Source organism: Pseudonaja textilis, chromosome 1, assembly GCF_049901715.1.
Source record: "Pseudonaja textilis isolate UNSWEBS1 chromosome 1, rPseTex1.2, whole genome shotgun sequence".
In the NCBI taxonomy this organism is placed as follows: domain Eukaryota; kingdom Metazoa; phylum Chordata; class Lepidosauria; order Squamata; family Elapidae; genus Pseudonaja; species Pseudonaja textilis.
The window spans coordinates 323,973,034-323,996,767 of record NC_141990.1 but is presented as its reverse complement, the minus strand read 5'-3'; the positions used below and the strand labels follow the sequence as shown (position 1 = coordinate 323,996,767).

Here is a 23,734-nt window from a genome sequence, read left to right as displayed (position 1 = left end):
GGGAGGGGGGGAGAGAGGGGGGAGAGACAGAGAGGGAGGAAGGGAGGGAGAGAGGGGGAGAGAGGGAAGGAGGGACAAAGAGAGATAATTCTATCAATTGCTTAGTCAGATCTAATTATTTCTCTCTGAATACCAAGTTGTTTATAGTGAAGTAAAGTGTGAAATGAGTAACACTTCAGAACGCAACACCCTGCGTCTCACTGTGAACTTACCACCAACTAAAAACAGAAGCAAGATAAGAGAATAACTTCCCAAATCCCTGATTTTGGGTTTTGTCCAAGCCTCTGAATAGCCACCAGCAAGAGGGGATAAACACTAGGAGTGATCCAGCAAGATCCTTCTTAAGTTAATCCCTGCTAATCAAAAACGAAGCTTCCATATTTAATGGCAGTTTCTAAGCATGCCATCTTGGGGTCAGGCATCCTGACTTTTATACATACAATATTTTTATATATGTGATATTTTCCAAAGCACCAGAGGACAGGATGAGAACAGAGGTGGTATTCAGCGGGTTTTGACCAGTTCTGGAGAACCGGTAGCGGACATTTTGAGTAATTCAGAGAACCGGCGAATGCCCCCTCTGACTGGCCCCGCCCCCATCTATTCTCCACCTCCTGAGTTGCAGCTGATTGGCTGGGTCTTCTTTGGTTGCCCTGCACAGGAGAACGGAGCTGGAAAGTAGGTCAGTGGGGTGAGGAGGGCAGGGGGATTTTGCAGTAACCTTCCCCTGCCACGCCCACCAAGTCCACCAATCCACGCCCCCAGAACCGGTAGTAAAAATGTTTGAATCTCACTATTGGACGAGAAGCAACGGATGGAAATTAATCAAGGAGAAAAGCAACATGGAATTATGGAGAAGCTTCCTAACAGTGAGAACAATTAACCACTGAAACAGCTTTCATAGGTGCTATATCACTGGAGGTCTTTAAGAAAAGGATAGACAACCCCCGGTCAGAAATGGTAGAGAGTCTCCTGTTTGAGCAGGGGGTTGGACTAGACGACCTCTAATGTCCCTTGTTAAGTGCATCCAGATCCGCCCATTGACTGGGCTTGTGAGAGCCTTCTCCACAAAGTCTACTGTTTCTTTTTTATTTTTCTTGTATTTCTCCATTTCATGTATCCATAGCTATGTTTATACTTATACCTGTTAGCTTGTAATTGTTTGACAAAATAAATAAATAAAGTTGGCTCCTCACATAATAAAATAGGATTACCTGAGCTGCATCATTTGTACCTTGACTCTAGTTGATTTATTCTATCCTCCCTTACCTCATCGACTAGCATAACACTCTACCCTTTCTCCCTCTGGATGGACGAGTTGTTGTTCTTTTAATCAATCCTCTGAACACAGAATAACAGAGTTGAAAGGTTCTAAATCTCAGGTAATTTCTCCTTACTTCTAGGTTGTTTTTCTCCTTGATTAGTTTCCATCCATTGCTTCTTGGCCTGCCCTCAGGTGCTTTGGAGAATAGCTTGACTCCCTCTTCTTTGGGGCAGCCCCTCAAATATTGGAAGACTGCTATCACTTCATCCTAGTCCTTCTTTTAATTAGACTAGACATACCCAATTCCTGCAACCATTCTTCATATTTTTTAGCCTCCAGTCTCCTAATCATCTTTGTTGGTCTTTTCTGCACTTTTTCTAGAGTCTCAACATTTGTATTTCGGTGGCCAAAAACTGGACGCAGGATTCCAAGTGTGGTCTTATCAAGGAAGTATAAAGCAGTACTAATACTTTACTGATCTTGACTCCTTCCCTCGTGTCTAGAATTAAAATAAATTCTAAATCCCTGTTCTGGATGTCAGGTTTAACCAAAAGATCCAGGGCCAAGAAGTGTTCACCATTCCTCAAAGCAACTTTCCGAAGCAAATTTTGTCTTTGTTTATGAGAAATCCCTGTTTTTCAAAAATATGAACCTGAAAGTCCAGCAACTTCAGAAAACAGATGTGTCTATTTATACAACATCCTATTAAGTACTTGGAGACCACCGTACTTACTGTAGCTATCTCAGATTAAATGTACCCTACTTCATCCAGGAACTTGGGTCTAGAAAGAGGGGTTTCTTCTTATACTCCCCTTACTTACTGCCATGTACCTGCCCCAATTAATCACAAAGCTGGCTGCGTAGCTTTGGGCCAAACACCAGGAGATGTTGAGTTCTAATTCTGCCTTAGCCACAAAGCTGGCTGGGTGACCTTGAGCCAGTCTCTCTCTCTCTCTCAACCCTATAAAGAAGAAAGCCATGCCAAGTCACTTCTGCAAAAGGCTGCCAAGAAAATATCACAGCTTTGTCCAGGCAACCACCAGGAGTCAACACTGATTTGAACGCACAATTTAAAAAAAATAATGCAATCAATTGTGTGAGCCAGCAGCACAACATGTATTGTTATGATCCTAGACTTCTCGAAACCAGGAAATTGTCTTAACACCTTGTCAAATTATGTTTCCTTTTTCATGCAGCCTTATTTGCTCTAATATGGTGTTTTTCAACCTTGGCCACTTTAAAAGGTGTGGATTACAACTCCCAGAATTCCCCAAAAGTCCATATGTCTTAAAATGGCCAAAGTTGAAAAACGGGGCTCTGGAGCCTTCCAGGAAGATAAGAATAATTTGCGTCTCATTGGTGAGGTAGTCAACATTTTATGTGCCAGCAATGTATGGGCAGTCCTTGACTTATGACTACAATTGAGCCCCAAATTTTCTGTTGCTAAGTAAAATATTTGTTAAGTGAATTTTGCTCCATCTTACGAACCTTTCATGTCCCCGTTCTTAAGTGAATCACTGAAGTTGTTAATTTAGTCACATGGTTGTTAAGTGAATCTGTTTACCCTGTGGACTTTGTTGGTGAGAAAGTCCCAAAAAGGGATCACATGATCCCAGGACACTGCAACTGTCATACATGTGAACCAGTTGCCAAGCATCTGAATTTTGATCACATGAGTACAGGGATGCTACAATGTTGTTAAGTGTGAAAAATGGGCAAAAGTCCCTTTTATCAGCACTGTCGTAACTTCGAACAGTCACTAAATGAACGGTTGTAAGTCGAGGACTGCCTGTACTGTATCAGATGGCCATGGTTTTTCTCTAAATGCTAATATTCTGACCCGTAATTCTAAATTAAGCTATTTCCATCCAGCACTATCTGCTCCAACAGACAGCAAACAGAAGTGTCTTCCCCATCGACCATGAACAAATGCTTAAAATTGAGAATGACAAGGACCAAATCCAAGGCTGTAGGCTGGCACTTTCCCACGCTTCTACGTTTTAGGTTAATGGTTTTCATGGTTTTAATTTATTTGTATGAATTTATCTTTGCTGTCTTCACATGTGTTGAACTGCCCAGAATCAGGCAAGTGAGATGGGCGGTTATATAAATGGGACGAAGTAAATAAAAATAAAATTCCATGTTTGGAGTATAGAAAACATCTGTCTCTTTAGCCTTATTATCTTGTCCTCTTTTAATATATCTATATATATGGGCACGCGTAGACTTTCCCCTTGATTCTGCTTTGGGAAGCTGACAGCAAGACAAACAATTGGATTCTTAATGACTTTCACTGATACCCAAATAGCTTGCAATTGCCAGCGATGAAATCATAAAATCACATTCACTATTGCTATAAAACACGCCCCATGTTGCGTTATATGTACTCCAGCTCCAAAGACATTGCCTGCCACTGTAAAACAGACTGCACAGAAAAAAAGGGAAAAAAAATATCCATGTAAATAAATACTCAGCCCCGTCTCCCTTCCCCTGATTAAAGGACTGAGCCTCGGGCAGGGCCCTCTGTCTATGCACAGAAGGACTCTTGCTTATTAATTTCAGCTCATCTCGTGTTTGGATTAAAGTTTATTTAACCCGAAACAGACACCACACAGTTACTTTTCATCAAATTGTAGCTGCAGCTGTGAACTTCAGACAGAAATCCAAGACACAATTTATTAGCTTGATTTAAATGCCATCACCTCCTTCAGAGTGAATGTTCAAAGCAGCTTAAAACTGAAAATAGGAAGTAGGGAAGAGAAGGGAAGGGAAGGGAAAAAATTTGAGGAGGGAGGGAGGGAAGGAAGGAAGAAGGAAGGAAAGAAGGAAGGAAGGAAAGGAAAAAAAATTGAGGAGGGAAGGAGGGAGGGAGGGAGGAGGGAAGGAAGGGGGGAGGGAGGGAAGGAAGGAAGGAAGGAAGGAAGGAAGGAAGGAAGGAAGGAAGGAAGGAAGGAAGGAAAAATATTTGATGAGGGAGGGAGGGAAGGAAGGAAATTAAAACATTAAAAATGCACTGTTTACTTAAAAGTATGTGCCACCAGACAAAACTCATTGTAGAGAACAATACCCAGAAAAAATGTATATAAAAGATTTTTTTCTAATTAAACAAAAATAAATAGGGTGCCTGGAAAGCATTGAAGTTGAAAGCTTACATACCTGCTTGGGGAATTTGAAAAGTTCCATTCCAACCCATGAAAAACAAAATGATAAATCAATGAATTTTTTTTAATCATTTATAGACCTGAATGGGCTAACCTGGATAGAAGGAAATGAGGGACAATGGTTCAAAAAACTTTATACATGATATAAAGTATATCTTCAATGCAGATTAATTAATCCTACAGACCCTTGACCGAGAGGACCATACATCTTTGAATGGCAGTTTTTTCAAAGTCGGCTCTGCCAAGAGAAATTTGGTAGTATAAAAGATATGAAAATCCAGATGTGGAGTTTCAAATTCTAATTTTTGGGACCATGCCTAATTAGCTAGGAAAGCTTACACTGTTGGTAGAAATAAAGGCAGAATAGCAGACCTACGTGACTCCACGCATCTGGAAATCAATAAATACATAAATAAACAATATTTTGGAGGCAGCCCAAATTAGCATGCTGCATGCAATGACGAGACTCCAGATGTTTTAACTGAAAGCTACAAAATCGCCACAAGGAAAGGGGCGGGGGGGGGGGAAGCATAATATGTTTATAGTCCCTGAGATCTGGAGTAAAATGATATGGAAACTTGTTGAAGTGAAGATGTACCTTCCAGTAATAATAGGAAGAAGAATGGCTTATAAAGGGGGCTACTGCAGTTGGTCTGTGGCAGCAAAAACCACAGTCTCGTGGCACTTTAAAGACTAATTACATTTATTACAGCCTACGCCTTCCTGGACTTAATGAGATGTACGCAGAATTATCCTCCATGCATATTGTTTGTAAGGAGGGGGAGCAAGAAGGAAATTGTAAAAGAGATCGCAGGGAAGTGAAATGCAGATGAGGGTAATTGTCTATCGATAGTGGCCTCTTGCAAAAGAGTCGCTGGGTGTGACACAGATATTTCTGCACGGACGAGCTTATTAGCACGTGGTGGAATAGATTAAAAAATGCAAGAAAAGATGGGAATAATGTCAGAATGTTTTAATATGTGTACTGAAATGCACACACACCCGTATACAGGTAGTCCTCGACTTAACAACGGTTCATTTAGTGACCATTCAAAGGTACAACGGCACTGAAAAAAGTGACTTATGACCAGTTTTTCACGCTTACGGACGTTGCAGCATCCTTTAGGGTCATGTGATCAAAATATGGACACTTGTCGAGCGATTCATATTTACGATGGTTGCAGTGTCCCTGGGGGTCATGTGGGGATCCCCTTTTGCGACCTTCTGACAAGCAAAGTCAACGGGGAAGCCAGATTCACTTAACGACCGTGTTGCTAACTTATCAACTGCAGTGATTCACTTATCGGCTGTTGCAAGAAAAGTCATAAAATGGGGCAAAGCTCAACACTTAGCAACAGAAATTTTGGGTTGAACTGTGGTTGTTCAGTCATGGACTAACTACATGTTGGTTTACTAACTTAACAGCTGCAATGATTCACTTTACAACCGTGCCAAGAGAAGAGGTAAAATGGGGCAAAACTCACTTAAGAAATGTCCCGCTTAGCAACATAAATTTTGGACTCAATTATGGTTGTAGATTGAGGACTATCTGTACACATATACTGATACATAGATACAAATGTAGATAAGAGCATTGAACAGGGGATAGAAGAGGCTCTACGGGTAGCCTTCAACTTACGACTGTAATAGAGCCTGCCAATTATGGTCGTTAAGTCATGATAGTTGTAAAATGAGTTACCATATGGCCAGACCCGTTTTTATGACCTTTTAAAATAACAGAGTTGGAAGGGACCTTGAAGGTCTTCTAGTCCAACCCCTGCTCAAGCAGGATATCTTATACTATTTCAGACAAATGGCTCGTCTTCAAAATTTCTAATGTTGGAACATCCACAATGCTTTTTGTGGAAGTCATTAAGTGAATGCTACGGTCATTCAATGAAGTTAATGCTGGTTTCCAGCAAAAAAAAAAATTGTAAATTGTGGTCATGTGACTGTGGGGGTGCCACAAATGGCCATGAATGCAGGCTGGGTGCTGAGAGCCTGAAATGAGATCACCTGACTGTGGGAAGGGACGGGTGTGTGTTACATTGGAACTTTAAAACTGGATTGTAAATCTCTTTCGGGGTGGTCTGTTGTAACAATGAACAATCACAAAACGATTGGTCATAACTCGAGGACCAGCTGTACAATATAGGTAAGAGATACCAGGAAAATACAACTGGCTCTCCAATTCGGGGAGCTCCTTAGAAAAAAAATCAAATGGAAGAGCATTCCAGAGGCTAACAAAGTGGAGAGGTTCACAACGCCACAAATAACAAGGAAGAGGAGAGATCATAGAGAGAAAATTGCAGAGTGGTCAATACTGGCTCTCTTGCAGACGACAAAAATGTGGAGGAGCAAACTTGGTCTGGGAGTTGAAGGCGTGAACTAGGAGAGGAGAGATCCGGGTTCTAATCTCCCTTCAGCCCCAGAACCTCATTGGCTGATTGTGGGCCAGTCCCTCCCCCTCTCAGTCCAGGAGCCAATCAGCTGTAGTAGGAAAGGGCTGGACAAAGAGAGGGAGACCTGGGTTCTAATCCCCCTCAGGCCACTTCAATGCCTCCCACTCAACTCAACCTACCTCACCGGGTTGTGGTAATAGGAAAGAGGCTGGACAAACAGAAGGAGATCTGGGTTCTAATCCCCCTTGGTCCACTTCAATGCTTCCCACTCAACTCAACCTACCTCACAGGGTTGTTAATGGGGTGGGGGTGGGGAATCAGGCTGTGCACATTGCCTTTACATTTTAAGAAAAAACATATTTTGGGGTGGGGGGGGAGAAAGAAAAAAAAAATCCTTGACTTTTTCAAAGAAAGAAATGCAAAACACAGAAGTGATGAGGAAGGTGAACCAGAGCAGAGGTATTTAAGGCGAGATGTCTTATAAGCATGTAAAAATAAATTTGAAAAGGCAGAGGAGTGGATACCAAAAGTGCACAAAAACAAGGGAGAAGAAGCAGACTGGGGCCAAACGAGTCCAATATTTACTTGCTATTCCCTCTTCCCGCACCATTTTTAAAGATAAGATAAGAAGAACTTTATTGTCATTGTACAAGTACAACGAAACTGTGGATGCACCCCAGGAACCGTTCGCAATACAATAAAACCAGAGCACTTAAAGATGAAGATAAGAAAAATAGAATACCCAGGTCTCCATTTGCAATTAAAGAGTACAATATCTACGAATATACACAAAAATATTCTCTTTTACCTGGAGAATATCTTCAATCTTTTCCACAATAGGAGAGTGGACAAATCATGTAGCTTTCAAAACGCTGGCATTTTAAACCCCGTTCCATTATTATTGAGCTGCTCGTGCCCAGGATAAAAACACAGCCACAATAACAAAATACACAAGCACAACTGCATCAAAATTAGTTTTTCTCTGGGGTTTCATTAACATGCATAAAAGCTTCTGTGCTCTTGTAAATCACACAGCAGCATTGTTATCTGGTGTACGTTTAACCCTATCACGATCTTTTCCCCGCACAATTTTACCCCTGTGAGCATTATTCTGTTTTTAATGGAACAAAACAACAAATTTTAAGTTGTCTAATCCATGCTGAAAAGAAGGTCGAGAGAAGTTAGAAAGCAGAAATCTCGTCAAAAAATTGACAAGAGAGAATTTTGGAAACGTTTAAATTGTTTTTATTTGGAAAATGTTTACACACACACACACACACACACACAATCCCTTAACAGATTCAGAAATAAAGAGAAAAATCTGGAGGGAAAAATCTTTTCCAGGACTCCAGCTCAAACAAATCTAAAACCAAACTTCCTTAACCAACTCAGAAATAAGGAAGAAAATGTGAAAAAAAATATTTTCCAGGACTTCAGCTCAAACAAATCTAAAACCAAACTTCTTTAACAGTCTCGGAAATAAGGAAGAAAAACTGAAAAAAAATCTTTTCCGGGATTCCAGCTCAAACAAATCTAAAAACAGAACACATTTGAACACCATTGGCATTGACAAAATCACCACTGCTCAATTGCAAAAGGCAGCTTTATTCAAATTGTTTTTTTTTACTACCGGTTCTGTGGGCATGGCTTGGTGGGTGTGGCAGGGGGATGATACTGTAAAATCTCCAGTCAGGGGTGGGATTTGCTGGTTCTCCGAACTACTCAAAATTTCCGCTACCGGTTCTCCAGAACTGGTCAGAACCTGCTGAATACCACCTCTGTTTGGAACCGTTTACAACCTGGGATGGTACCAGTGGAGTTAAGGATAACAAAGGCATGATTTATTTTAAAATCCCAACCTCTGCATCTTCAAGCATTGGGTTGGCCAAGTGTCTTATGCGTTCCCATAAGGCATATTTAACCCAATTGAAGTTTAGGGGGCTACATCCACACCTGTTAAACTTTATTGCTGTTCACTTTGGATAGATTATCTACATGCACGTGTGTGTTTCAGGGAAGTGGGGGGGGAAGCTTGCTGTGTTGCACAAGCCCGACTGAAGCAGTTCATTTAGGATTCTACCAACGGTGCAAAGCAAGGAAATGGATTAATTCCGTAATCAAGTTAAGCGTGTTGAGTGAACTCAGCCACTCAGTCAATCTTAAGACAATATTGAGCCAAATGAATCGATGATGCAACTCAGCATAAGCCAGCTTTTGCTGAACACAGGCGAGCCGACTTCTCCGAGATCCCCTTTCCTGCAAAAGTCATCTTGTCATAAATCTGAACGGACAGAGACGGCAGATTTGTGTAGGGAAGGCACACACCGAAAAACCTCTCTGAGACCTGCAGATCCTTCCCAAGGTAAACAATCTCTGTAAATGGACAAACCAGGCCTGAGAAAGGAGTCCGGACTCTTCCCACCGGTTGGGAGCTTTGTCCAGTTTGGTATTTGTGTGTGTTTGTGTGTCTTTTAAACTCTCTCTCTCTCTCTTCCCTTTGCTTTCCCCAGATCCCCTGACCGCCCCGCTCAATTTTTGTAGTTGCTGGCAAAAGGAGAGAAGAAAAGCCTGTTCTGCTTTAAAGCCCTGTTTACGGAGGGCTTAATGAGCACGAAATGTTACAACTTGCCAATTATTTGCTCCGTTGGTGCCACTGCAAGGAAGGAATTACGTTTGGCTAGGTCTCGGTGGACCCTCCCAGGGGTCTCTGCACAGACCTCAAAGTGCTGTTTTGCACAGCGAGATCGCCAGAATCCTGTCCCCTCAAAATAGAAAACCTGTTGTTTTTTTTCCCCCTCTCCTATTTTGTCAGAGGTTGATTGGTTGGTTATTTATTTGTTTGTTTGACTTATACGCCGCTCAGCCAAAGGCGACTTTAGGCAGCTCACAATCAACAGAGACATACATCTAAAACAATACTTGGAGACATTTGAATTAAAGTGACCAATTCATAGCAATCTTGTCAAATGGCTTGGAGCAGGCCAATTGTAATTACAACCTTCTCCATGGTCGATGAGATGTTTAGACAGTTGTTCTGCTTCTATTTGCACTTCTTTGTATTGTGTGATTATTTTCTCTGGTTCTTCTATTCTGCCATCAATAGGTACTGCCACATCCACTACTTTTTTGTCTTTCTTACCAACAATAGCTAAGACTGGCATGTTATGGGGCACCTCCTTCTCCGTTTGAATTCTAAAGTCCCAGAGCAGTTTTATTACTATTATTATTTTGTTCTTTCCAGCCAGGGGTCCCCAACCCACCAACCCTAGTCCATGGACCGGCGCCATGGTCCGTGGTCTGTTAGGAACCGGGTGTCAACTCATAAATTATTTCTATGGTCTTTTTAGAGTTGCCAACAGAAAGGGAGGGGGGAGCAGTACAGCAGCTTGCAAACACCGAAATTGCATTCCATAAATGTTTTCAAAGATAGTAACTAGGTGACGGAAGTTTCTGCCCTGCAAAATTCTAACTGGAGAGTACGATTGATGACTCTTGATTATGGATGTGGCCCATTGGAGAGTAGGAATTACGATACACCGGGGGGAACCAGGGTCAAGGGTGAGAATTATATGTCTCAGAGTCGGCTACACCCATGCAGTGCTGACATGTTAACTCCCAATAAATCCTTTTTTTTAAGTTTTGGAAGTTTGGCTCATGATTTAAATGGGGGTAACTGCCAGAATCCAGACACTGGGCCACACAAGCAGCGAGCGAGCGAGTAAAGCTTCATCTGCGCATACACAGGATTTAGGCTGTGCACAAAACCATCCTCCCTCCCCCACAGGCTGTGGAAGAATTATTTTCCACAAAACTGGTCCCTGGTACCACGGGATCTAGGGTGCGTGTGAAACCAGTCTTCCCCTTTGCCCACAGAAAAATTGTTTTCCACGAAATCGGTCCCTGGTGCCAGAAAGGTTGGGGATCCCTGTTTTAGGCAGTCCATTTCGTCTTTTGGCGCTCACTTGAGTTCCCTTTGGTTCCCTCTTATGCTTCCAATTAGCTGTAGAGAATTAGCACAACGGCTGCCGTTCAGTGTCATTAGCACTGTCCACATGAGAAATGAAATCCAGAAGTGGAGCCCTCACTTGAGCTTTAGGCCAATGTTTCTCAACTGTGGTAACTTTAAGGTAAGTGGACTTTAATTCACCATGCTGGGGAATTAAAGTCCACTTACCTTAAAATTGGCATGGTTGAGAAACACTGGCTTACGCCTAAGGTAGCCCCTTCTTTTAGCCCAAAGTGGAGTGTTTACAATCCTTGCTAAAACAGACGCTTAGGGTGGGCAGCCCACTAAAGTGATCGTTTAAAAACCGGCACCCATTAAATCAAGAGATTCTGTTAAAAAGCTAAAAAGTTAATTTAGAAAACTGCCTTTTCTGTCCAGAGCTCAAAAAGTTGTAAGAAGATTGCTATTATATGACTAGGCACCACTCCACAGATATTAAGGTCATGCAAGATTTTTTTTTGCTTTGTTTTGTTATTCTGTTTATTTTCATTATTAAGAATCCTCATTTGTTTCATTATTCATTAGTTTAATTAGCATTTCTTTCATTATTCACAAGTTCCCTTCATTTTTTTTCCTTTTTCCCTCTACTTCTCCTTCCAGCCTTCCTCTCCCCGTTTTTTTTTTAAGGGTCGCTCCTTCTATTTTAATCTGTTTTCTTTTTCTTTTCACTTTCTCCCTTCCTTTTCATTCCTTTTCCTCCTGCTCCTTATTGATATGCGTTTGGCCATGTAATAGGGAATATAGCCACAGATCCCCAAAACAGCCTTTTTTCTCTCTCTCTCTCCCAAAATGCCCTGGGTGATAAGGCAGCCTGAAGAATTCTGGGTAAACAAGATGCCCACAATGAAATGTATGTGTGTATGGTGCCCACAATGAAATGTATGTATGTATGTATATATTGATTGATTTTATCCCTGCCTAAATAGCAAACAAAAGAGGTCACAAATGGGAAGATAATATTCATCTTTGTAACTTAACATTTGTGTAAGACCACTTATTACTATATTCCATTTTAATTTCTCCTGAAACAAAGGCCCACTTGGAATCATCCATGAAATGATATGCTTGGCTTGGATAGGCTTCCACAGGCAAAAATAATGAAAGGCATTTCTTGGAGATTGATCAACATAATGTAACTTCCAGAGGGTTGCATCATTATGCTTGTTGGAGGCCTTAATTCATTGGATTCCACCTGGTTTATGCCCTATCCCTCAATTGCTTCTTAATTGTTCGCTAAACGCCCCATTTCCCCCCAAATAAAGCATTCAAACCAACTATGCTCTCACTATGCTCTCATTCCTACGGTTTTGGGATCGTTCTTGAATGAGAATCAGTGAAGGACTTCATTTAAAACAGTGTTTCTCAGCCTTGGCCATTAAGATGTGTGGACTTCAACTCCCAGAATTCCCCAGCCAGCTCTAAGAAACGCTGCTTTAGAAGTAGGGGAGGGAGTCATTAGTATTAAGGAAATGTAGCAATTTTTAACCCACCTCTCCTGCCCATCTTTTGATGAGTCCCCTTCACAAGATCTTTAGTGTAGCTCATGGGGAGGAACAATGGGAGTTATAACTCACCAACATCTGGAGAATCAAAACATCAGCAGGTGTCAGGCCCCTGGTGGAGACTGACTCTGAGGGAGAAGAGGAACAGCCAACAGGGAGTGGAAGTGTGGCTCCAGAGGTTGTGGAGGAGGCTGGGGAAGGGCAGAGGCCGGCTGGACAGTCAGAGGAGGACCCAGGCCCATCCCCTCTCCATCCTAGGGCACACAGGGAGGAGAGGATAAGGGAGAGACATGGTCTACTAGGGAGGAGAGGGCCTTGATCCTCTTCATGGGCTGCAGCTGTGACAACAGGATAAGAGGGTGGACATGCGTATGGACGAATGCTGGAAACAAAGCGTGGAAATATCTCTATTGTTCCTCTCTGAGTTTGGCATCCCTTCCCAGTGTGTGTTATGATATCTGTGGACATCTTCCAGCCCTTATCTTGCCTGGTTTGTGTTGTTTTTTACTCTTTATAATTTAAACTGCATTTCCTCCTTCTTGTAACTGCTCGTGTGGGAGTTTTTTTGTCTCCAGTCAAGGATATTTGGAGCTAGGAAGCAAAGTGGAGGAATAAAAGGGGCTTCACCTGTTTTTTTGTGACTGTGTTTATTTTGTATCCCACCCTAGGTCATCACAGCAGGCCTAGAAAGACCAAATTCTACATTTCATCTCACTTCTCAGCCATAAAGTTATTTACAACCTCCGTGTCATTTTTTCTAACTTTTATCTTTTCTTGTACCAAAGGTGCTCTTTCAAAAGACATCTGGACTTTCTTTGTTTTTTTCTTGAAGACATTTCGCTTCTCATCCAAAAAGCTTCTTCAGTTCTGAAGACTGAAAACAGAACCAAAGAAGCTTCTTGGATGAGAAGCGAAACGTCTTCAAGGAAAAACAAAGAAAGTCCAATAGTCTTTTGAAAAAGCACCTTTGGGATAACCATGACCTGAACGACTGACAATCTCCACAGACATCTTTTCTTGCCGTTCTTCCACTTTTCAATCAAGGTGTGTAAGGTAGCATTGAACACAGGTAGGTTCTACAGATGGTAGATTTTAGAAGTTTAGTTCATAGGATCAGCACAACAGATTTTACAGGTTTCATGCATATAAAATTTTTAGCTCTCTACATTTTGTATGCTATTTTAAATGCATCGACTTAATTCATTTACGCATTTACCTTTATCTTTGCCTTTTATATTGTACTGATTTTGTTATAAATTTTTTAACTGTTATGAGCTGCCCAAAGTCACCGAGAATTGGGTAGCATAAAAATTTAATATATTGCTAGCAATAGTTGTAAATGAATACAGGCAGTCCTCAACTTACAACGTTCGTTTAGTCACCATTCGAAGTTACAACACTGAAAAATGTGACATGAACATTTTTCACACTTATGACCATTATAGCATCCCAATGATCACATGATCAGAATTCAGATGATTTGCAATTGATTCATATTTATGATAGTAGCAGTGTCCCGGGAACACATCTGGAACCTTCTGACAAGCAAAGTCAATGGGAAAACCAGATTCACTTAACAATCTTGTTATTAAGTTAACAATTGCAGTGATTCATTTAACAACTGTGGCAAGAAAGGTGGGACAAAACTCACTTAACAAATGTCTCACTTAGCAACCGAATGTTTGGGCTCAATTGTAATTGTAAACGGGGCGGGATTCTACCGATTCAGACCGGTTCTATAGAACCGGTTGTTATGATTCAGCGCAGTTCGGAGAACCAGCAAATTGTGCCCCTGGGTGGCCCCGCCCCTCTCCACCCCGCCCAGTCAGTTCTTATTGCGCATGTGCAACGTTGGGCGCGTGCCCAACCTTGCTGACTGCTTTCTTCCCCACCCAGTCACTCCTTAAGGTATTTCTTTTTTTTTCCTCCTGCCGATCAGCTGTTCCTATGATCAATCAGCTGTTCCTATGATCGATCAGCTGTGCTGGGATTCCCCTCACTGTCTTAATGCTTCACCCAGGAGGCTTCCCTGAGGCCCAGAAAACCCAAAAAATGGTGTGTGGGGGTGTTTCAAAAAAAGCCACGCCCACCCAGTCACATGGCCGCGCCCACCTAGCCACGCCCACAGAACCAGTTGTTACAAAATTTGAATCCCACCCCTGGTTGTAAATTGAGGGATAGATGAATATTTCTGTATTTTATTGCATTATTTGTTGCAATTTTTGTTTGTTTTTTTTGTTTGATTGTTGCGAGCTGTCCATAGTCAATAAGAATTGGTGTAATGTATTAGTAGCAATAGTCATAAATGATAATTTTCCTGTATTTTATTGCACTAGTCTCTAGTAAAATCAGGTCAAAGTCAATATCTTATTCTTGCATATCCTAAAATCCAGGACAAAGGAAGATGACACCAATAAACTGCTATTTTTGCGAGAGGCTCCATATGTCACACTGGCTTGGTTGTCAGTGGCATCATAAGAGAAATAAATAAAATGAAAATGTTAAGGCTGAAGATAAGGTTATCGTGTTCTGCTTAGGAAAAGAGCAAGCTGTCGAAATTTAATTTGATTATTTCTCCAAGATAGGCCATCATAAAATGGATCCAAAAACACCATGTGTTCTAACAAGGAACACGGGATTCTGAAAAGCAGCCACAGGAATTGAAAGACAAAATGCAGCTTTTCACTGGTGAGGAGAACTGGTTCATCCATTCACCGTTAACAATCTTCCCTGGAGGGAGGCCGGCTTAGTTTGGTTTACATTTAAGCAAAACTCAGGCACATCTCCATTTGCTAGATTTCATCTGTGAATAGGGTACTATCTCTCTCATGAATAGGATAGAATAGGACAGAGTAGAGTGGAGTGGAGTGGAATGGAATGGAATGGAATGGAATGGAATAGAATAGAATAGAATAGAATAGAATAGAATAGAATAGAATAGAATAGAATAGAATAGAATAGAATAGAATAGAATAGAATAGAATAGAATTCAAGAGTCAAGAATCATCAGGTACAACACTTAATAATAGTCATAGGATACAATAAGCAATCAAATCATACTAGCAAACAGTCAGCATAAATCGTAAAGATACAAGCGACAAAGTTACAGTCATACAGTCGCAAGTGGGAGGGGATGGGTGATAAGGAGAGATGAGAAGATGAATAGTAATCGTAGTGCAGACTTTGTAAATAGTTGAACAGTGTTGAGGGAATTATTTGTTTAGCAGAGTGATGGCATTCAGGAAAAAACTGTTCTTGTGTGTAATTGTTCTGGTGCGCAGTGCTCTATAGCATCATTTTGAGGGAAGGAGTTGAAGCAGTTTATGTCCAGCATGTGAGGGGTCTGTAAATATTTTCACAGCCCTCTTTTTTTGACTCGTGCAGTATACAGGTCCTCTATGGAAGGCAGGTTGGTAATAATTAGTAATTAGTAATTATGCAACTGGTATATGTTGGAGTTTCTCTGGATTAAAGGCATGCACAAATATGCACTCATTCATACTTTTAAGATGCTGCAACAGGCATGAGTGTAAGAAATGGTCACAACTCACTTTTTTCAGTGCCGCTGTAACTTTGAACCATCACTAAACGAATGGCTGTAAGTTGAGAACTACCTGCATCGTGTTTGTTCCCACTCTCTTACTTTCTCTATAATCCTAACACATTAGGAAGACATTGGCAAACACTAGTTGGTTCTTATTGAAAACACACACACACACACACACACACACACACACACACACACAAAAGCAATGCAGAATTGACACTTCCTTCATGAGCAGGACATATATGTAACTCATCTTCTTGACCAAGAGTGATCCTGTCATTCTAGGGTTCCCGTAGCGTTATTTATGCTAATATCTGGAATTGTTTGTTTGTTAGTTAATTTCAGTATCAACTCCCCTCCCCACCTTAGCCAGCCCAGATCCAAGAGTTAAATCTGAGCAATATGGTATTTATTGATTTTTTTAATATAGCGGTACCTTGGTATTCAACTGCTTTGAAACTCAGCGAATTTGGCACTCAACACATTCCGACACAAAAATTTTGACCTGGGTACTCATCACTTGTTTGCTACTATGAGCCAGCCACGTGTATCGGCAGGAAAAAAAGCTACAATCCTGGGTTGTATAAATAGAGGCACAGAATCAAGACCACGTGAAGTATTGGTGCTGCTTTACAAAACCCTAGTAAGGCCATACCTGGACTGCTACAACCAATTTTGGTCACCATATTGCAAAATAGACGTTGAGACTTTGGTAAAAGTTCAGATAATCAAAAGGCCTGGAAATTAAATCATATGAAGAACAGATGCAGGTTTTGGGTCTGGCTAGTCTAAAAAGAAGAATTAGGTGTGACATGACAGCGGTATTCCGGCATTTGAGAGGCTGCCACAAAGAAGAAGGGGTCAAATTATTCTCCAAAGCACCAGAGGGCAGCACAAGGAATAACAGTTGGAAACTAATCAAAGAGAGAAGCAACTTGGAATTAAGGAGAAACTTCCCTAACAGGACAATTAACCAGTGGAACAGCTTGCCACCAGAAATCATGGGCTCTCCATCACTGGAGGTTTTTAAGAAGAGATTGGTCAGTCACTTGTCTGAGATTGTATAAATTCTCCTGCTTGAGCAGGGGGCTGGATTAGAAGACCTCCAAGGACCCTTTCAGTTCTATTCTATTCTATTCTATTCTATTCTATTCTATTCTATTCTACATACAAGCTAGAACTTATTAGTGGCGGCTGTCTTGTGACTCACTACATTAGTGTTTCTCAACCTTGGTAACTTTAAGATGGGTGGACTTCAACTCCCAGAATTCCCCAGCCAAGATGGCTGGGAAATTCTGGGAGTTGTAATTCATCCATCTTAAAGTTTACCAAGGTTGAGAAACATTGCACTACACTATTCCTTATGGGAAAAATTTCTTCGGTACTCATCTCTTTTGGTACTTATCACGCCTCCGGGAGGAATCAATTAATGATGCGTACTGAGGTCCCACTGTATTTCATATTTCCAAACCATGCATCTCCCTCAAAAGGGGGCTTAAATAGCTTTGAAATAGCTTACGAAGGAGGAGGAGCAGTATTCTTCTCAGCCAACAAAAACACACGTTTGCCCTTCGACCTTATATTTGAGCTCTCCAACCGTTCTGATTTTTTTACAGGTTGCTTTTTCTGTTTTTTTCTTTTTAACAGGCAAGCTCTCTTCGAAGTTCTGCCTTTACTCAGGGAAAATAAAAAAGTGCCAAGAGAAGGGAAATGGACCTGGATGAAATTATTCTATGGAGCTAATAGATCATCCTCCGCGAGAGATAGTTTTTCAAAGCGACGGGAAGGCAGATCAAGTCACTTCTCCAAAGGGAATTTTGCAGATCCTTCTCCCTCCTCTCTCCTTTTAAAGATTTTATTCAAGAGCTTAGGAGAAATTTAAGCCAGCAGTGCCAAACTATGGCTGGGAAAGCAGGCTTGGAGCTCCATTATCTGACTCACACAGAGAGAAAAAATGCCAATTTTTCAAGGGAGCCAAAGCTCACTCAGAATTTAGGAGTTTATTTATTTATTTATTACCTCCAGCCCAAACCCTTTTGGTCTGGATCCATCTTTCTCCACCTGCCTCCGGAGATTTTATTCCTATTCTTTCCACATGTACACAAAACCAGGCCTTGCCTGGACGAAGGAAAAAAATTATAACTAGAAGAGAGATTCCCGGCTTTAAACCAAATCTCTCTGGTGATGCCATCATTAGGAAAACATTAAAAACAGGGCCGGTCACCAGGAGCCAAGATCATTTTGTTGTTATTACACCTGGCCTCATAAATCCTGCTTTTTCACAAGCCAGCCAGGGGTGGGTTGATTTATAAGGCGAAACAAATATTAAAAGGTTTCAAGAAATGGGGGCGGCATGTGGAAGACGGGACATGGAAACCCATCATGGACAGATTTGAGGCAGCGATTTCCCCATCTCCTTTATATGTCACATCTGGACATTAACAGGATCCAGAATTTATTGGACGCAGGGCTGGTATAAAAATACAATTCATTTGTCAAGTGGACCGAATCGCAGTTGAAATTTTTTTTACAGGTAGGCCTTGCTTAGTGATCCAAGTCGCTTTACGACCATTTAAGGCAGAGGTCCCCAAACTTGGCAACTTTAAGACTTGTGGACTTCAACTCCCAGAATTCTCCAGCCAGCAGTTTGGAGAACTCTGATTTAAAGTTTCGAAGGCTGTGGCCCATAAGGCACCCCCTGGTCATCGTAAATGGTCACACTACCACCGTCAGGCAGTCACACAACCACCAGTCAGGCAGAACAGCCTTATGACTGATTGCAACATTCTGCGATCGCGTGACTGTGAATTGTAATGATTTTTGCCGTTTTCTGGCCCCAAATGCCCATTCAGATGAACGGGCTTGCTTAGTACTCGAAGTGTTTGCTTAATGACCGTGGCGTTTCCTTAAACCAGGTCTCCAAACTTAGCAACTTTAAGATTTATGGTGGCTGAGGAATTCTGGGAGTTGAAGTCCACAAGTCTTAAAGTTGCCAAATTTGAGGACCTCTGGGCCTCAAACGAATGCTGTGAAAAATTATTTCCAGTCACTTAGGTGCTTAGACTTAACGGCTGGTTTCTGGTCATAAATTGAGGATTATCCATACAGTCTTTAAAGTATAGGTAGCCCTCAACTTACAACAGTTAATTTAGTGACCGTTCAAAGTTACAACGGCACTGGAAAAAAAGTGACTTATGACCATTGTTCACACTAATGACTGTTGCAGCATCTCCATGGTCACGTGGTCAAAATTTGGATGCTTGGCAACTAGTTCATATTTATGACCGTTGTAGTGTCCTGGGTGTCATTTTGTGACCTTCTGACAAGCAAAGTCCATGGGGAATCCTGATTCACTTAACAACCATGTTACTAACTTAATACATGCATTGATTCACTTAATTACCGTGGCACAAAAAGTCGCAAAATGGGGCAAATTCACTTAATAAATGTTTCACTTAGCAACATAAATTTTGGGCTCACTTGGGCTTATTTTGGGCTCATAAGTCAAGGACAACCTGTATATAAGACTTTGTTCAGTCTGGAGACTGGAATCTTGCAAGGCAGGAAAAAAAAAAATTCCAATAGAAACATGATTTTGTCAAGGCAGGAAAACCAAGTACACAACAAAGCAATTTGTCCCATAAGGACAAATTAGCATAAAAGAATAATGTGCAAAGTAGGGGTATCCAATCTTGCCAACTTTAACACTAGTGGACTTCAACTCCCAGAATTCCCCAGTTAGCATGACTGGCTGGGGAATTCTGGGAACTGAAGTCCACAGGTCTTAGAGTTGGCTGGCTGGGGAATTCTGGGAACTGAAGTCCACAGGTCTTAAAGTTGCCAAGGTTGGACATCTATGGGGCTGTCCCAGTACTGGAGCACAGCAAGTTCAAATTTACCACTTAATAATATTTTTTTCTGCCCCAAAATGACTGGAGGAGCCTGTTTTTGCTGGAAAGAGAGCATAGGAAATGCACAGGAAACAGTGTCTTAAACAAGGTCAGACTGTGTGTGGATTCCTCCCCCCACACAACCCCTTGGACCGCTGCAAACTAACTGGAGTTTGGAACAGAATTGTCACTTCTCATTATCTCCAATGTGATCCTTTGGCTGAGAGAAATGAAGGTTGCTGTAACTGAGGCAGATTGCCTGAGCTGAAACAGGATGCAGCCAAAGGAATGGTCAGAGAAGAGATACCACAGCCCACGGCCACAAAATGGATGGGGCAAGTGGCTCAGAAGGAATCCTCCCTACTTTCTCGGGACTATGAAGGAGACAGTGGAAGATGGGGCAAAGAGATCTTGCTTAGAGGAAGATTAGATAAGAGATAGCGTAGCCCACAGCTGTATGATGGGTGAGGCAATGCTTAGGAAGGATCTTCCCAAAGTTATCAGACTATAAGAGATGCGAGAAGAATTATACTTTCAAGATTCCATTAATGTAGCCTTACAAGTAAAGCAGATAAAGATTTCTCCTGTCCAGTTGTATCCGACACTATGACACGGTGCTCATTTCCGTTTCTTGACCGAGAGAGCCAACATTGTCCGAAGACATTTTCCATCATCATGTGGCCAGCAAGCTATGCACCAAAGGAGTACCTATTACCACAAAGTGGTACCTGTTTATCTACTCACATTTTCATGCTTTCAAACTGATAGGTGGGCTCGAGCTGGAGCAAGGAACAGGTGCTCACCCTGTTGCGCGACGCTTGGGTCTCAAACCTGGCCTATCAGCTTTCCAGCTGACAAGCTCAGCATCTTTAACCGCTGAGCCATAGCGCCCCCTACAGCAGGGGTATCAAACTGGAGGCCCGAGGGCCGGATGCATCATGCACAGGTCATGTCCACCCCAGCTCCATGAAGGGGAAAAAAACATCACAATACGTTACATGACGGCAATGTGACGCCACGAGTTTGACACCACTCGCCCCACAGTAAGGTAGGATTAGCTTATTTAATTTTGCTTCCGCTCTGGTCCACCAAGTAAGGCTGAGAGATGCTGTCTATTTCCTTTCAGCCTGGATACGTGTTCATCCACTCTATCTCCAAAGATCTCCTGAAATGAGACTCCAGCACGCATTCCTGTTGCAAACCAAGTGATGCCCCCTAATGAGCCAGAAGTTTAAACTTCCAACCCACTTTTAATTTGCAAAGTATTGCTATCAGCTATTGGCAGAACAAAAAAGGTAGAATAGAAATATGCTAATGCCCGATAAACTGGTGAGAAGAAAAGGATTTTATTTTTAAAGGCTTATCAAGTTTGGTCGATAAATGTTAATCTTGAAGTGCTAAGAAGTTCAATTCTAGATTCAGCGAGCAAGGTACAATTCTACAGATTGTGTACAAAGGACTATAGCCCTGGGAGACCTATATTTGCCTAACTAGGAATATGTAACCCCTTGAACTTCACAACAATTACAAGTGAGTAAGGAGGATAGCAGTAACAGAGCCAGTTTGGTCTAGGGAAGGTAGCAGGCTAGGATCCAGGAAACTTGGAGCAGCAACCTTAAACATGAAATCTGGCTGGGTGATGTTGGGCCAATCACAGGAAACTGGGAGTTGTAGTCCTACCTTAGCCATGAAAGCGACTGGGTGACTTTGGGTCAATCACCAGGAGACTGGGAGTTCTAGTCCTACCTTAGCCATGAAAGCTGCTGGGTGACTTTGGGTCAATCACCAGGAGGCTGGGAGTTCTAGTCCTACTTTAGCCATGAAAGCGACTGGGTGACTTTGGGTCAATCACCAGGAGACTGGGAGTTCTAGTCCTACTTTAGACATGAAAGCTACTGGGTGACTTTGGGTCAATCACCAGGAAATTGGGAATTCTAGTCCTACCTTAGCCATGAAAGCGACTGGGTGACTTTGGGTCAATCACCAGGAGACTGGGAGTTCTAGTCCTACTTTAGACATGAAAGCTGCTGGGTGACTTTGGGTCAATCACCAGGAAACTGGGAGTTCTAGTCCTACCTTAGCCATGAAAGCTGCTGGGTGACTTTGGGTCAATCATCAGGAAAAAAGTTAAAATTGCAGATACATCCATTAAGATGACAAGAACTTGCCAGTTAGATTAAACAATATTAGGCTGGGAATACTAAAGGTCTTATAATAATACAAGACAATGTTCCAGGTTCCTAAGCTGCCTACAGGTTGTCCTCAACTTACAACATAATGAAATCTGTACATTACAGTTGCATGTTATGACAGTCATAAAAAAATTTACAACCATTTTGTGGCAGTCGCTAACTGAACACAGTGGTTATAAAATGGCCACCATGGTCATCAAACAAACCCCACCGTTGTTCAGCGATCATTAAGGGCACGGTTTTGCCAAAACTGAGAAGTAACTGCTGGGTTCTAGCAAAACTGTCATAAAACACAGTCTCATTAACATGGCATGCTGGAAACGGCCATAAATGCAGCCATTTTACCAAGCACTTGAAATGAAGTCACATGATCGCTGAGGGGGAATTTTGGATCTGATTCATAAGTAGCTCCAACTCCGACGTAACTTCGAATGGCCTCTAACTAACCGGTTGTTAACCAAGGACTACTTACACATTCAAGGCTACAGCTAGGAAAATCAGGGCAAATCAAGCATTTCCAACTGGATCCCAGCAAGAAGAATGAATTCAATTGTACTTCCTTTCCAGTTTTATCTGCACTTCATGCACAGAGACATTGAAATGGACATAAAATTGATCCCACCTCCATTTTAAAACGTTTGCTCTTTGCGACCGCCCGCAAAACAAGACCTCTTTTTTTCCTCCCTCACTTTCCCTAGAGAAACAACCCACCAAAGTGGATTATTCGAGGGCCTTGATCCTATCTACTCTTGTCGTTTTACATGCCCTGAGAAAGGCCGCTTCCCCCCCAAAAAAACCATTGGGGCATATTCCTCCCCCTCTTCCTCCCCCCCCCACATTAGCCCAACATCCCTCTCTCTCTGCCCTTCCACTCAGCCAAGAGGCAGCGGCAACGACGGCAATCGTTGTTGAAGTGACCGGGGTTGGTATCTAGGGTTGCAAGCCGCAGACATCTGGGAAACAGATGCTAAAACAGCCTATGGAAAGTTTGATGCCTTCCATGGGAACATCAGGGTCTCCCCGTTCTGAGACAGATTGGTGACAGGCAGGAAGCAGGAGGACAGAGAAATTAATTCAGAGAGATTCCCAAGGTCAAAACCCACTTGGAGTCCTTTTTTCAGTTTTGATCAGCAGGCTTTGGAAATAATGCTCCTTTTGTTTCACAAGAAAGGCAGCCCGGCTCCGTGCAATTATCAGTTGTTCAACATGAATGTTGTGCGTAACCCATGTATGCCTGCATACCTATCCGTGGTACTATTCAGGATAAATAACACTATGTATAAAAGAGAGAGAGAGAGAGACTAGCGATAAAAAAAGAAAAGGAAAGGATATAAACCATCCCACCACTTCACAACAGGGTTTCCTCTCTCTCTCTCTCTCTCCCCCCCTTTCAACTTTTCCCCTCCTTTTTTTGTGAGGATCTTAGCACACAACAACACAACAACTGGTTTTCTGTTTCCTCTCAACCCACGAGAGCCTAGGAAGAGTGCGGAGAAGAGCGACAAAGGTGATAAAACAGCCTGGAGGCTAAATCGTAGGATGGTGGAGGGATCCAGGCTTGCCTTCCCTATCTAAGGAAAGGATTAGGGTGGAGGAGAGGGGATGATAACTGTCTTCCAGTATTTGAGGGGCTGTCACAGAGAAGAGGGGATAGACTTATTCTGCAAAGCACCAGAGGGCAGGAAAAGAAGCAATGGGTAGAAGCTTGTTATCTCCTTTTCTACTTAGGACTATAACTTTGTTGCTCGTATCTTTACGGTTTATATTGTT

At 42.1% G+C, this 23,734-nt stretch overlaps 1 protein-coding gene and 1 long non-coding RNA gene across 2 annotated transcripts in view; both read right to left on the bottom strand.

Annotated features, from left to right (window-relative positions):
• Positions 1-23,734, bottom strand: part of LOC148128384 (uncharacterized) — a 604,018-nt gene that overhangs the window by 209,827 nt on the left and 370,457 nt on the right. The gene's annotated exons all lie outside the window — the stretch shown is intronic.
• EFNA2 (ephrin A2) overlaps positions 1-23,734 on the bottom strand; it is a 272,818-nt gene that overhangs the window by 182,291 nt on the left and 66,793 nt on the right. The gene's annotated exons all lie outside the window — the stretch shown is intronic.